The following is a 13,022-nucleotide window of genomic DNA, read 5'->3' on the forward strand; positions in this document are numbered from 1 at the left end:
GGGGGACTAGAGGGATGGCCGGTGCGGCGGCGGACTAGCGGTGAGGAGTGGTTTCGGGGCGGGCGGGGCGGTGTGGCGGCGCGCGCCGGGCGCGGGCCAGCGGTTCGGCCGGTGGTGGCTGGCGGCTCAGGGGGGTGGAGTTTGATGATAAACTGCAGGCCCTTGATTTCGTATCCAATGGCTGGAAAATCTAATGACCAGAGATGAAAAAGTCAGTCGACTGACGTGTAGCCTCACCCCGCACGTACACATGCACGCACGCAAGACACGCACGCATGCAGGCGTGCAACACTAACACGTACACATAACGAACACACGCATGCATGCAGGCGTGCAACACTGACGCGTACACATGCACTCACGAACACATGCACGTACACACACATGCATGCAACACTGAAACGTACCCTTGCACGCACGCAACACTCGCACGCCTGCATGCACACAGCACACAACGCAAGACACACGCTCAACCTATACGTGCATGCACCCTTTGTTAAGGACATGGATTGTTACGGGTATTAATCAATCTTATCTGTGATAAGCAGAACATTGATGTTTGTAGCGGTCTTTGTGAATCACAACGTATCGAACAGGCTATCAACATAGTAGGCTTATCTACATGAAAAGGATGACGTCACACTCAATGAACAATCATCGGTTTATGAAATGCCCGCTTCTGACCGCCCTGGCCCACCAAAGGTTCCTCTGCTGTGCGCTGCCTGCATTGGGTCACTGACATGCAGGCCATGTACCCAAAGAGCCCACACGTCAGTGGAAGAACGGCGCGCTTGTTGGAAATATGCCCTAGAGGCAATAATAAATGGTTATTATTATATTTCTGTGTTCATGATAATAGTCTATTATTCATGCTATAATTGTATTGTCTGGAAATCGTAATACATGTGTGAATACATAGACCACAACCTGTCCCTAGTAAGCCTCTAGTTGACTAGCTCGTTGATCAACAGATAGTCATGGTTTCCTGACTATGGACATAGGATGTCATTGATGACGGGATCACATCATTAGGAGAATGATGTGATGGACAGACCCAACCTAAGCATAGCATAAAAGATCGTGTAGTTTCGTTTGCTAGAGCTTTTCCAATGTCAAGTATCTTTTCCTTAGACCATGAGATCGTGCAACTCCCGGATACCATAGGAGTGCTTTGGGTGTGCCAAACGTCACAACGTAACTGGGTGACTATAAAGGTGCATTACGGGTATCTCCAAAAGTGTCTGTTGGGTTGGCACGGATCGAGACTGGGATTTGTCACTCCGTGTGACGGAGAGGTATCTCTGGGCCCACTCGGTAATGCATCATCATAATGAGCTCAATGTGACCAAGGCGTTGGTCACGGGATCATGCATTGCGGTACGAGTAAAGAGACTTGCCGGTAACGAGATTGAACAAGGTATTGGGATACCGACGATCGAATCTCGGGCAAGTAACATATCGATTGACAAAGGGAATTGCATACGGATTGATTGAATCCTCGACACCGTGGTTCACCCGATGATATCATCGTGGAACATGTGGGAGCCAACATGGGTATCCAGATCCCGCTGTTGGTTATTGACCGGAGAGGCGTCTCGGTCATGTCTGCATGTCTCCCGAACCCGTAGGGTCTACACACTTAAGGTCCAGTGACGCTAGGGTTGTAGAGATATATGTATGCGGAAACCCGAAAGTTGTTCGGAGTCCCGGATGAGATCCCAGACGTCACGAGAGGTTCCGAAATGGTCCGGAGGTGAAGAACTATATATAGGAAGTCCAGTTTTGGCCACCGGGAAAGTTTCGGGGGTTATCGGTATTGTACCGGGACCACCGGAAGGGTCCCGGGGGTCCACTGGGTGGGGCCACCTGTCCCGGAGGGCCCCGTGGGCTGAAAGTGGAGGGGAACCAGCCCCTAATGGGCTGGGGCGCCACTTTGGGCCTTCCCCCCATGCGCCTAGGGTTGGGAACCCTAGGGGGGAGTTCCCCCTTGCCTTGGGGGGCAAGGCAACCCCTTCCCCCCTTGGCCGCCCCCCCCCTTGGAGATCCCATCTCCAAGGGCTGCGCACCCCCCTTGGGGGCCTATATAAAGGGGGGGAGGGAGGGCAGCACACTACAGCCTTTGGCGCCTCCCTCCTCCCCTGCAACACCTCTCTCTCTCTCGCGCAGAAGCTCGGCGAAGCCCTGCCGGAGAGCCGCTACATCCACCACCACGCCGTCGTGCTGTTGGATCTCCATCAACCTCTCCTCCCCCCTTGCTGGATCAAGAAAGGAGGAGACGTCGCTGCACCGTACGTGTGTTGAACGCGGAGGTGCCGTACGTTCGGCACTCGGTCATCGGTGATTTGGATCACGGCGAGTACGACTCCGTCATCCACGTTCATTGGAACGCTTCCGCTCACGATCTACAACGGTATGTAGATGCACTCCCTTCCCTCGTTGCTAGTAGACTCCATAGATGCATCTTGGTGAGCGTAGGAAAATTTTAAAATTATGCTACGATTCCCAACAGTGGCATCATGAGCCAGGCCTATGCGTAGTTACTATGCACGAGTAGAACACAAAGAAGTTGTGGGCGTTGATGTTGCCAATTCTTCTTGCCGCTACTAGTCGTTTCTTGTTTCGGCGGCATTGTAGGATGAAGCGGCCCGGACCGACCTTACACGTACGCTTACGTGAGACAGGTTCCACCGACTGACATGCACTAGTTGCATAAGGTGGCTAGCGGGTGTCTGTCTCTCCTACTTTAGTCGGAACGGATTCGATGAAAAGGGTCCTTATGAAGGGTAAATAGAAATTGGCACATCACGTTGTGGTCATACGTAGGTAAGAAATCGTTCTTGCTAGAAACCTACAAACCACGTAAAAAAAACTTGCAACAACAATTAGAGGACGTCTAACTTGTTTTTGCAGCAAGTGATATATGTGATATGATATGGCCAAAATATGTGATGAATGATATATGTGATGTATGAGATTGATCATATTCTTGTAATAGGAATCACGACTTGCATGTCGATGAGTATGACAACCGGCAGGAGCCATAGGAGTTGTCTTTATTATTTTGCATGACCTGCGTGTCATTGAATAACGCCATGTAATTTACTTTACTTTGTTGCTAAACGGTTAGCCATAGAAGTAGAAGTAATCGTTGGCGTGACAACTTCATGAAGACACAATGATGGAGATCATGATGATGGAGATCATGGTGTCATGCCGGTGACGAAGATGATCATGGTGCCCCGAAGATGGAGATCAAAGGAGCATGATGATATTGGCCATATCATGTCACTATTTGATTGCATGTGATGTTTATCATGTTTTTGCATCTTATTTGCTTAGAACGATGGTAGTAAGTAAGATGATCCCTTATAATAATTTCAAGAAAGTGTTCACCCTAACTGTGCACCGTTGCGAAGGTTCGTTGTTTCGAAGCACCACGTGATGATCGGGTGTGATAGATCCTAACGTTCGAATACAACGGGTGTTGACGAGCCTAGCATGTACAGACATGGCCTCGGAACACACGCAATACACTTAGGTTGACTTGACGAGCCTAGCATGTACAGACATGGCCTCGGAACACGGAGGACCGAAAGGTCGAGCATGAGTCGTATAGAAGATACGATCAACATGGAGATGTTCACCGATCTTGACTAGTCCGTCTCACGTGATGATCAGACACGGCCTAGTTAAACTCGGATCATGTTTCACTTAGATGACTAGAGGGATGTCTATCTGAGTGGGAGTTCATTAAATAATTCGATTATATGAACTCAATTATCATGAACTTAGTCTAAAATCTTTACACTATGTCTTGTAGATCAAATGGCCAACGTTGTCCTCAATTTCAACGCGTTCCTAGAGAAAACCAAGCTGAAAGATGATGGCAGCAACTATACGGACTGGGTCCGGAACCTGAGGCTCATCCTCATAGTAGCCAAGAAAGATTATGTCTTAGAAGCACCGCTAGGTGATGCACCAATCCCTGAGAACCAAGACGTTATGAACGCTTGGCAGCAGCGTGCTGATGATTACTCCCTCGTTCAGTGCGGCATGCTTTACAGCTTAGAACCGGGTCTCCAAAAGCGTTTTGAGAAACATGGAGCATATGAGATGTTCGAGGAGCTGAAACTGGTTTTTCAAGCTCATGCCCGGGTCGAGAGATATGAAGTCTCCGACAAGTTCTTCAGCTGTAAAATGGAGGAGAATAGTTCTGTTAGTGAACACATACTCAGAATGTCTGGGTTACACAACCGCTTATCCCAGCTGGGAGTTAATCTCCCGGATGACGCGGTCATTGACAGAATCCTCCAGTCGCTTCCACCAAGCTACAAGAGCTTTGTGATGAACTACAATATGCAGGGGATGGAAAAGACCATTCCTGAGGTATATTCAATGCTGAAATCAGCGGAAGGGGAGATCAGAAAAGAACATCAAGTGTTGATGGTAAATAAAACCACGAAGTCAAAGAATGGACCCAAGCCTGAAACTGAGTGCTTTTATTGCAAGGGAAGTGGTCACTGGAAGCGGAACTGCCCCAAATACTTAGCGGACAAGAAGGCCGGCAACACCAAAGGTATATGTGATATACATGTAATTGATGTGTACCTTACCAGTACTCGTAGTAGCTCCTGGGTATTTGATACCGGTGCGGTTGCTCATATTTGTAACTCAAAACAGGAACTACGGAATAAACGGAGACTGGCGAAGGACGAGGTGACGATGCGCGTCGGGAATGGTTCCAAGGTCGATGTGATCGCCGTCGGCACGCTACCTCTGCATCTACCCACGGGATTAGTTTTAAACCTCAATAATTGTTATTTAGTGCCAGCTTTGAGCATGAACATTGTATCTGGATCTCGTTTAATTCGAGATGGCTACTCATTTAAATCTGAGAATAATGGTTGTTCTGTTTATTTGAGAGATATGTTTTATGGTCATGCCCCGCTGGTCAATGGTTTATTTTTCATGAATCTCGAACGTGATGTTACACATATTCATAGTGTGAATACCAAAAGATGTAAAGTTGATAACGATAGTCCCACATACTTGTGGCACTGCCGCCTTGGTCACATTGGTGTCAACCGCATGAAGAAGCTCCATGCAGATGGACTTTTGGAGTCTCTTGATTACGAATCATTTGACACGTGCGAACCATGCCTCATGGGTAAGATGACCAAGACTCCGTTCTCCAGAACAATGGAGCGAGCAACCAACTTATTGGAAATCATACATACCGATGTGTGCGGTCCAATGAGTGTTGAGGCTCGCGGAGGATATCGTTATGTTCTCACTCTCACTGATGATTTAAGTAGATATGGGTATGTCTACCTAATGAAACACAAGTCTGAAACCTTTGAAAAGTTCAAGGAATTTCAGAGTGAAGTCGAGAATCAACGTGACAGGAAAATAAAATTCTTACGATCAGATCGTGGTGGAGAATATTTAAGTCACGAATTTGGTACACACTTAAGGAAATGTGGAATAGTTTCACAACTCACGCCGCCTGGAACACCTCAGAGAAATGGTGTGTCCGAACGTCGTAATCGCACTCTATTGGATATGGTGCGATCTATGATGTCTCTTACCGATTTACCGCTCTCATTTTGGGGTTATGCTTTAGATACTGCCGCATTCACTTTAAATAGGGCACCGTCTAAATCCGTTGAGACGACACCGTATGAATTATGGTTTGGGAAGAAACCTAAGCTGTCGTTTCTAAAAGTTTGGGGATGCGATGCTTATGTCAAGAAACTTCAACCTGAAAAGCTCGAACCCAAATCGGAAAAATGCGTCTTCATAGGATACCCTAAGGAAACTATTGGGTATACCTTCTACCTCAGATCCGAAGGCAAGATCTTCGTTGCAAAGAACGGGTCCTTTCTAGAGAAGGAGTATCTCTCGAAAGAATTGAGTGGGAGGAAAGTGGAACTTGATGAGGTGATAGTCACCCCTTCCGAACCGGAAAGTAGCGCAGCACGGGAAAATGTTCCTGTGGTGCCTACACCAACTGGGGAGGAAGTTAATGATGATGATCATGAAGCTTCAGATCAAGTTACTGAACTTCGTAGGTCCACAAGGACACGTTCCGCACCAGAGTGGTACGGCAACCCTGTCCTGGAAATCATGTTGTTAGACAACGGTGAACCTTCGAACTATGAAGAAGCGATGGCGGGCCCGGATTCCGACAAATGGCTAGAAGCCATGAAATCCGAGATAGAATCCATGTATGAAAACAAAGTATGGACTTTGACAGACTTGCCCGATGAGAGGCGAGCCATAGAAAACAAATGGATCTTTAAGAAGAAGACGGACGCAGATGGTAATGTGACCATCTACAAAGCTCGACTTGTCGCTAAGGGTTATCGACAAGTTCAAGGGGTTGACTACGATGAGACTTTCTCACCCGTAGCAAAGCTGAAGTCCGTCCGAATCATGTTAGCAATTGCCGCATACTATGATTATGAGATATGGCAGATGGACGTCAAAACGGCATTCCTTAACGGCTTCCTTAAGGAAGAGTTGTATATGATGCAGCCGGAAGGTTTTGTCGATCCTAAGAATGCTAACAAAGTATGCAAGCTCCAGCGCTCAATCTATGGGCTGGTGCAAGCATCTCGGAGTTGGAACATTCGCTTTGATGAGATGATCAAAGCGTTTGGGTTTACACAGACTTATGGAGAAGCCTGTGTTTACAAGAAAGTGAGTGGGAGCTCTGTAGCATTTCTCATATTATATGTGGATGACATATTATTGATGGGAAATGATATAGAATTCTTGGAAAGTATAAAGGCCTATTTGAATAAGTGTTTTTCAATGAAGGACCTTGGAGAAGCTGCTTACATATTAGGCATCAAGATCTATAGAGATAGATCAAGATGCCTCATTGGTCTTTCACAGAGTACATACCTTGACAAGATATTGAAGAAGTTCAGTATGGATCAGTCCAAGAAGGGGTTCTTGCCTGTATTGCAAGGTGTGCAATTGAGCACGGCTCAATGCCCGACCACGGCAGAAGATATAGAAGAGATGAGTGTCATCCCCTATGCCTCGGCCATAGGGTCTATTATGTATGCCATGCTGTGTACCAGACCTGATGTAAACCTTGCCGTAAGTTTGGTAGGAAGGTACCAAAGTAATCCCGGCAAGGAACACTGGACAGCGGTCAAGAATATCCTGAAGTACCTGAAGAGGACTAAGGATATGTTTCTCGTTTATGGAGGTGACGAAGAGCTCGTCGTAAAGGGTTACGTCGACGCTAGCTTCGACACAGATCCGGATGACTCGAAGTCACAGACCGGATACGTGTATATTTTGAATAGAGGAGCAGTAAGCTGGTGCAATTGCAAGCAAAGCGTCGTGGCGGGATCTACATGTGAAGCGGAATACATGGCAGCCTCGGAGGCAGCACAGGAAGCAGTCTGGATGAAGGAGTTCATTACCGACCTAGGGGTGATTCCCAATGCGTCGGGCCCAATGACTCTCTTCTGTGACAACACTGGAGCTATTGCCCTTGCGAAGGAGCCCAGGTTTCACAGGAAGACCAGGCATATCAAGCGTCGCTTCAACTCCATTCGTGAAAGTGTTCAAAATGGAGACATAGATATTTGTAAAGTACACACGGACCTGAATGTAGCAGATCCGTTGACTAAACCTCTCCCTAGGGCAAAACATGATCAACACCAGGACGCAATGGGTGTTCGATTCATCACAATGTAACTAGATTATTGACTCTAGTGCAAGTGGGAGACTGTTGGAAATATGCCCTAGAGGCAATAATAAATGGTTATTATTATATTTCTGTGTTCATGATAATAGTCTATTATTCATGCTATAATTGTATTGTCCGGATATCGTAATACATGTGTGAATACATAGACCACAACCTGTCCCTAGTAAGCCTCTAGTTGACTAGCTCGTTGATCAACAGATAGTCATGGTTTCCTGACTATGGACATAGGATGTCACTGATAACGGGATCACATCATTAGGAGAATGATGTGATGGACAAGACCCAACCTAAGCATAGCATAAAAGATCGTGTAGTTTCGTTTGCTAGAGCTTTTCCAATGTCAAGTATCTTTTCCTTAGACCATGAGATCGTGCAACTCCCGGATACCGTAGGAGTGCTTTGGGTGTGCCAAACGTCACAACGTAACTGGGTGACTATAAAGGTGCATTACGGGTATCTCCGAAAGTGTCTGTTGGGTTGGCACGGATCAAGACTGGGATTTGTCACTCCGTGTAAACGGAGAGGTAACTCTGGGCCCACTCGGTAATGCATCATCATAATGAGCTCAATGTGACTAAGGCGTTAGTCACGGGATCATGCATTGCGGTACGAGTAAAGAGACTTGCCGGTAACGAGATTGAACAAGGTATTGGGATACCGACGATCGAATCTCGGGCAAGTAACAACCGATTGACAAAGGGAATTGCATACGGATTGATTGAATCCTCGACACCGTGGTTCACCCGATGATATCATCGTGGAACATGTGGGAGCCAACATGGGTATCCAGATCCCGCTGTTGGTTATTGACCGGAGAGGCGTCTCGGTCATGTCTGCATGTCTCCCGAACCCGTAGGGTCTACACACTTAAGGTCCGGTGACGCTAGGGTTGTAGAGATATATGTATGCGGAAACCCGAAAGTTGTTCGGAGTCCCGGATGAGATCCCGGACGTCACGAGAGGTTCCGGAATGGTCCGGAGGTGAAGAATTATATATAGGAAGTCCAGTTTTGGCCACCGGGAAAGTTTCGGGGGTTATCGGTATTGTACCGGGACCACCGGAAGGGTCCCGGGGGTCCACCGGGTGGGGCCACCTGTCCCGGAGGGCCCCGTGGGCTGAAAGTGGAGGGGAACCAGCCCCTAATGGGCTGGGGCGCCACTTTGGGCCTTTCCCCCATGCGCCTAGGGTTGGGAACCCTAGGGGGGGGAGTTCCCCCTTGCCTTGGGGGGCAAGGAAACCCCTTCCCCCCTTGGCCGCCGCCCCCCCTTGGAGATCCCATCTCCAAGGGCTGCGCACCCCCCTTGGGGGCCTATATAAAGGGGGGGGAGGGAGGGCAGTACACTACAGCCTTTGGCGCCTCAATCCTCCCCTGCAACACCTCTCTCTCGCGCGCAGAAGCTCGGCGAAGCCCTGCCGGAGAGCCGCTACAGCCACCACCACGCCGTCGCGCTGTTGGATCTCCATCAACCTCTCCTCCCCCCTTGCTGGATCAAGAAAGGAGGAGACGTCGCTGCACCGTACGTGTGTTGAACGCGGAGGTGCCGTACGTTCGGCACTCGGTCATCGGTGATTTGGATCACGGCGAGTACGACTCCGTCATCCACGTTCATTGGAATGCTTCCGCTCGCGATCTACAACGGTATGTAGATGCACTCCCTTCCCTCGTTGCTAGTAGACTCCATAGATGCATCTTGGTGAGTGTAGGAAAATTTTAAAATTATGCTACGATTCCCAACAGCGCTGTCCTACGTCAGAGTCGAGGGCGCCACTCGCTGCACGCCCGGCTGAACACGCCTCCTTGCCGCATTCAAACGCCTCCATGAAACCCGCCCGTGTGGAAGCCGAGAAATCCACTCTGGACACACGTCCGTTCATGACCGTGCCGGCATTAAATGCAACGCCGGCCGAGCTCCTCCCGTCCGCCGTCTATTTAATCTCCTATTTAAACGTGGCCAAACGCCGGCCAAGAATCGCACACCTCCACCACTCCCTTATCTCCTCCTTCACCATTTTGTCCACTCTTACAATGGCTTACGAAGAGTAGTTATTCCGCATCCAAGCCGGCTGGGTGGCCCGCCGAGCCCGCCGGATACGAGCTATGCAGCTCGCTGATCCACCTCCCTTCCCTCGCCCGACGGAGCCAGTTGCCGCCCCAAGCCAGCGCGCGGTTCAGCAACTCGCCGCTCCAGGCCAGCTCGACGAGGAGTGGCGCACGAGCGTCATTGCTGCCGTCCACGCCGCCGCCTCGTACCGCGTCTCACGTAGGTGGGGGACGTGCACGAAGAGAAGAGGTGCACGCACGGCACACGTACTCCCGTCTCTTTCCCAACCACACCCGCGCGGGTACATGGTGGAGCTCATTTTTGTACGAAAAGGCAGCCCACGTGGTAACTTGAGACGTGTGCTGGTTGTCCACTAGATGGAGGGAGGATCGTCTACCATGAGTGAACAAACAAATTGCGACTAGACGCATTATGTTAAAAAAGAGGCAAACCATGTGGGGCCTACCTTAGAGGCAAGGCTCTATACACTGGAGTACTTTTGATGTGTCCCGTCAACTCGCAGAACGAGGAGAAGCTTGCTTAGTACGCCGTCTCCCCCGCCCACGGGCGCGGTGGCTCGCAGGATGAGGTGAGCTTGCTTACTACGCCTTACGCCCGCTCCCTCGCCCACGCGCGCGGTGGCTCGTAGGACGAGGAGAAAATTTTACTAGTACTCCCTCCGTTTACTCCTCGTCCGTACTACTTTGGTTAGAGAGATTATCATATTGTTTGGAATATATATGTCCTTTAGTACTCCCTCCATTTACTTATACAAGGCCACTATAAAAAATGCATTTTGCATCTATACAAGGCCACAAATAATAATCGAGACAAAAGTTACTACTCCCTCCTTTCCAGTTTATGGCTCAATTTCAAAATCTCTCCAACCAAGGTAGACGGTGAGTGGTCGAATTAATTTCGTACTCCTAGTTTGCACAAGTAATTAGTACGCTCATTTTTTTCAAGAAGTTATGTTTATCGAGGCATTAATTAGAATGAATGCATGAATGACCACTAAATTTCCATGAACTTCTACATGCATTGGTGAGTTTTCTCTTGACACTGCTTGCATCGGGTGATCTAACGCACCTCGAAATCCAACATGTGATGGTACTACTACTACTAGTAGAATTGAGACTTATAAAACGGGAAAACGAATGTTTTTAGATGAGCCCTATAAACCCTAGTGGGTACGTACTCCGTAAAATCAGATTTTCCCAAAACTAAGTCGCTCAACCTTCATTTGCTTGTTTCCCTTCCTGCCTCCTTGCCTCGAATAGACTATGCCAAACTCCCCTACCCGCCGCGCGGGAAAAGACCCGCCCTCGCCTTTTTTTAGTCCGGGTTTGTATCGATGGATCGCGCGAAGCAGCAAAAACCCAAGCCATGTCTTGTACTCCTCTGCCGACGCTCGCTTTCATGAATTTTGTACTTCCTGTCGCCGACATGTGGGACATATAGCAACCGGGTCGACATGTCAAGCACCAAATAACAGTGCAGAACAGCAGGGGGGACGCACCCCAGTCGTACCGCCCCAGTAGTAGTAGTAATGAGCAATGAGACGTCAAATCACAATGCCGCACCTTCCCAGACGGATGAAGCAACCATTATTTCACACTTCGGTTCGCCATCATCTCAAACCACGTAGTATTGCTTTTGCCTCAAGAGGGACACGCACATCGCCTTGGTACATCATGACACGTGGGACCGCATGACAGGCCATGCTCCCCCGCCGATCGCTCGGTAAAATCACCTCATTTTTATGACTATACTTCCTCTGTATCGGTTTACATGGCATGCACGTCGTTCTAGGTTGAGAATTTAACTCGCTATATATGCGATGAACAGTATATGTTTAGAAACTACATCCGCTTAATAATCCAATGATATACTGTTTGTGACATAGTAACTCAGATTTAGTTAGTCAAATGGATGATCTAGAACTATGTGCACGCCCTATAAACCGAGACGTCTAAAAAAACAAGACGGAGAGGGTAGTTCAGTACATATCTTTTTAGATAAATATAGTCGGGATTCACCAAGGAGTAAAACCAAGTGGTAGGCTGCACCTGTCGTGTTGGCGTAGCGACTCAAGTAGGGTCAGTCCACACACGAAATGGCGACACACTTAACAGGACCCCTTTGGCCGACATGTGGCTCATCCACCGTCTTGTTCCATGTGCGATGCACCAAATTACAGTTCGGAGCAGCGGTTGGAATTGGAGGCACCCCGGTCGTAGCACCGTAGTAGTAGAAAATGAGCGATGAGGGGTCAAATCACAAAGCCCCACCTTTCCCGCATTAAGCTGGACGGACGAAGCAACCATCATTTCACTCTAGGGCGCAAGAGCATAAAGAAAAGAGAAAACCAATGATGCGTGTGGTAGCTACCTAGGGCACCCTAGGGTAGGGGTCTCCACTACAGATCATTTTTTTGAAAGCGCCTCCACTACAAATCGGCTTCTCCCTCGTCCTCTTGAAGAAAACCAATGATGCGTGCGGCGGTAGGGTTTGTAGGAGTACTACTAGGGCATGCGGGGCCACGTCGTTGTAAACGGGAGAGGGATTGAGTTCGAGTCGATGCCTTAAATATGTGTGGGACGCTTGGTTTTAGGGGAACGAGGCAGCATTTTGGGTTCGGGGACCAGTGGAGATATAGTACATACAAAAAATTGTGGACGTAGGTTCGACCGAAAGACAATGATGCATGGGCCCTGCATTTTGATATACCCGGGGCCGCGTGAAATTTTCTACTCTACTCAAAACTAGTAAGGTACACATGCATTGAACGCATGAGATTTCGAAACCAAATTATGAATAAATACACACTATAACATGTAAAGCTTTGAGTCATATATGCATGATGTAGATGTTTGTTTAGTTCTTATAGTTCATCTCATTCAAAATCAATTAGTTTTATAAAAATGTTAAGATTCATGGGGTTGTGCATTGTAAAGCATAAAGTAAAAAACAAATAATGGCATTTCATTTAGAAAAAAAATCAATTATGATACGGAAGATTCTAGAACAAAGGAGAAGTGCATGTTTTTTGAGGTTTGTGCATTATGCTTAAGTTCAACCATGGAGTCTTCTAAATTGTACATGTGGCAGATCTGGTGGAATGTTGATGATATCCAACGGCCAGTAGTGCTCGGATTTGCCATCTCTCCACTGTCGGATTAGCTTCATCCAGCGACCATCTTTCAAGTTATTCGCACACTATATAGTTCTTGTGCCATAGTTGCAT

This window comes from Triticum aestivum, chromosome 3D (genome assembly GCF_018294505.1).
Source record: "Triticum aestivum cultivar Chinese Spring chromosome 3D, IWGSC CS RefSeq v2.1, whole genome shotgun sequence".
In the NCBI taxonomy this organism is placed as follows: Eukaryota; Viridiplantae; Streptophyta; class Magnoliopsida; order Poales; family Poaceae; genus Triticum; species Triticum aestivum.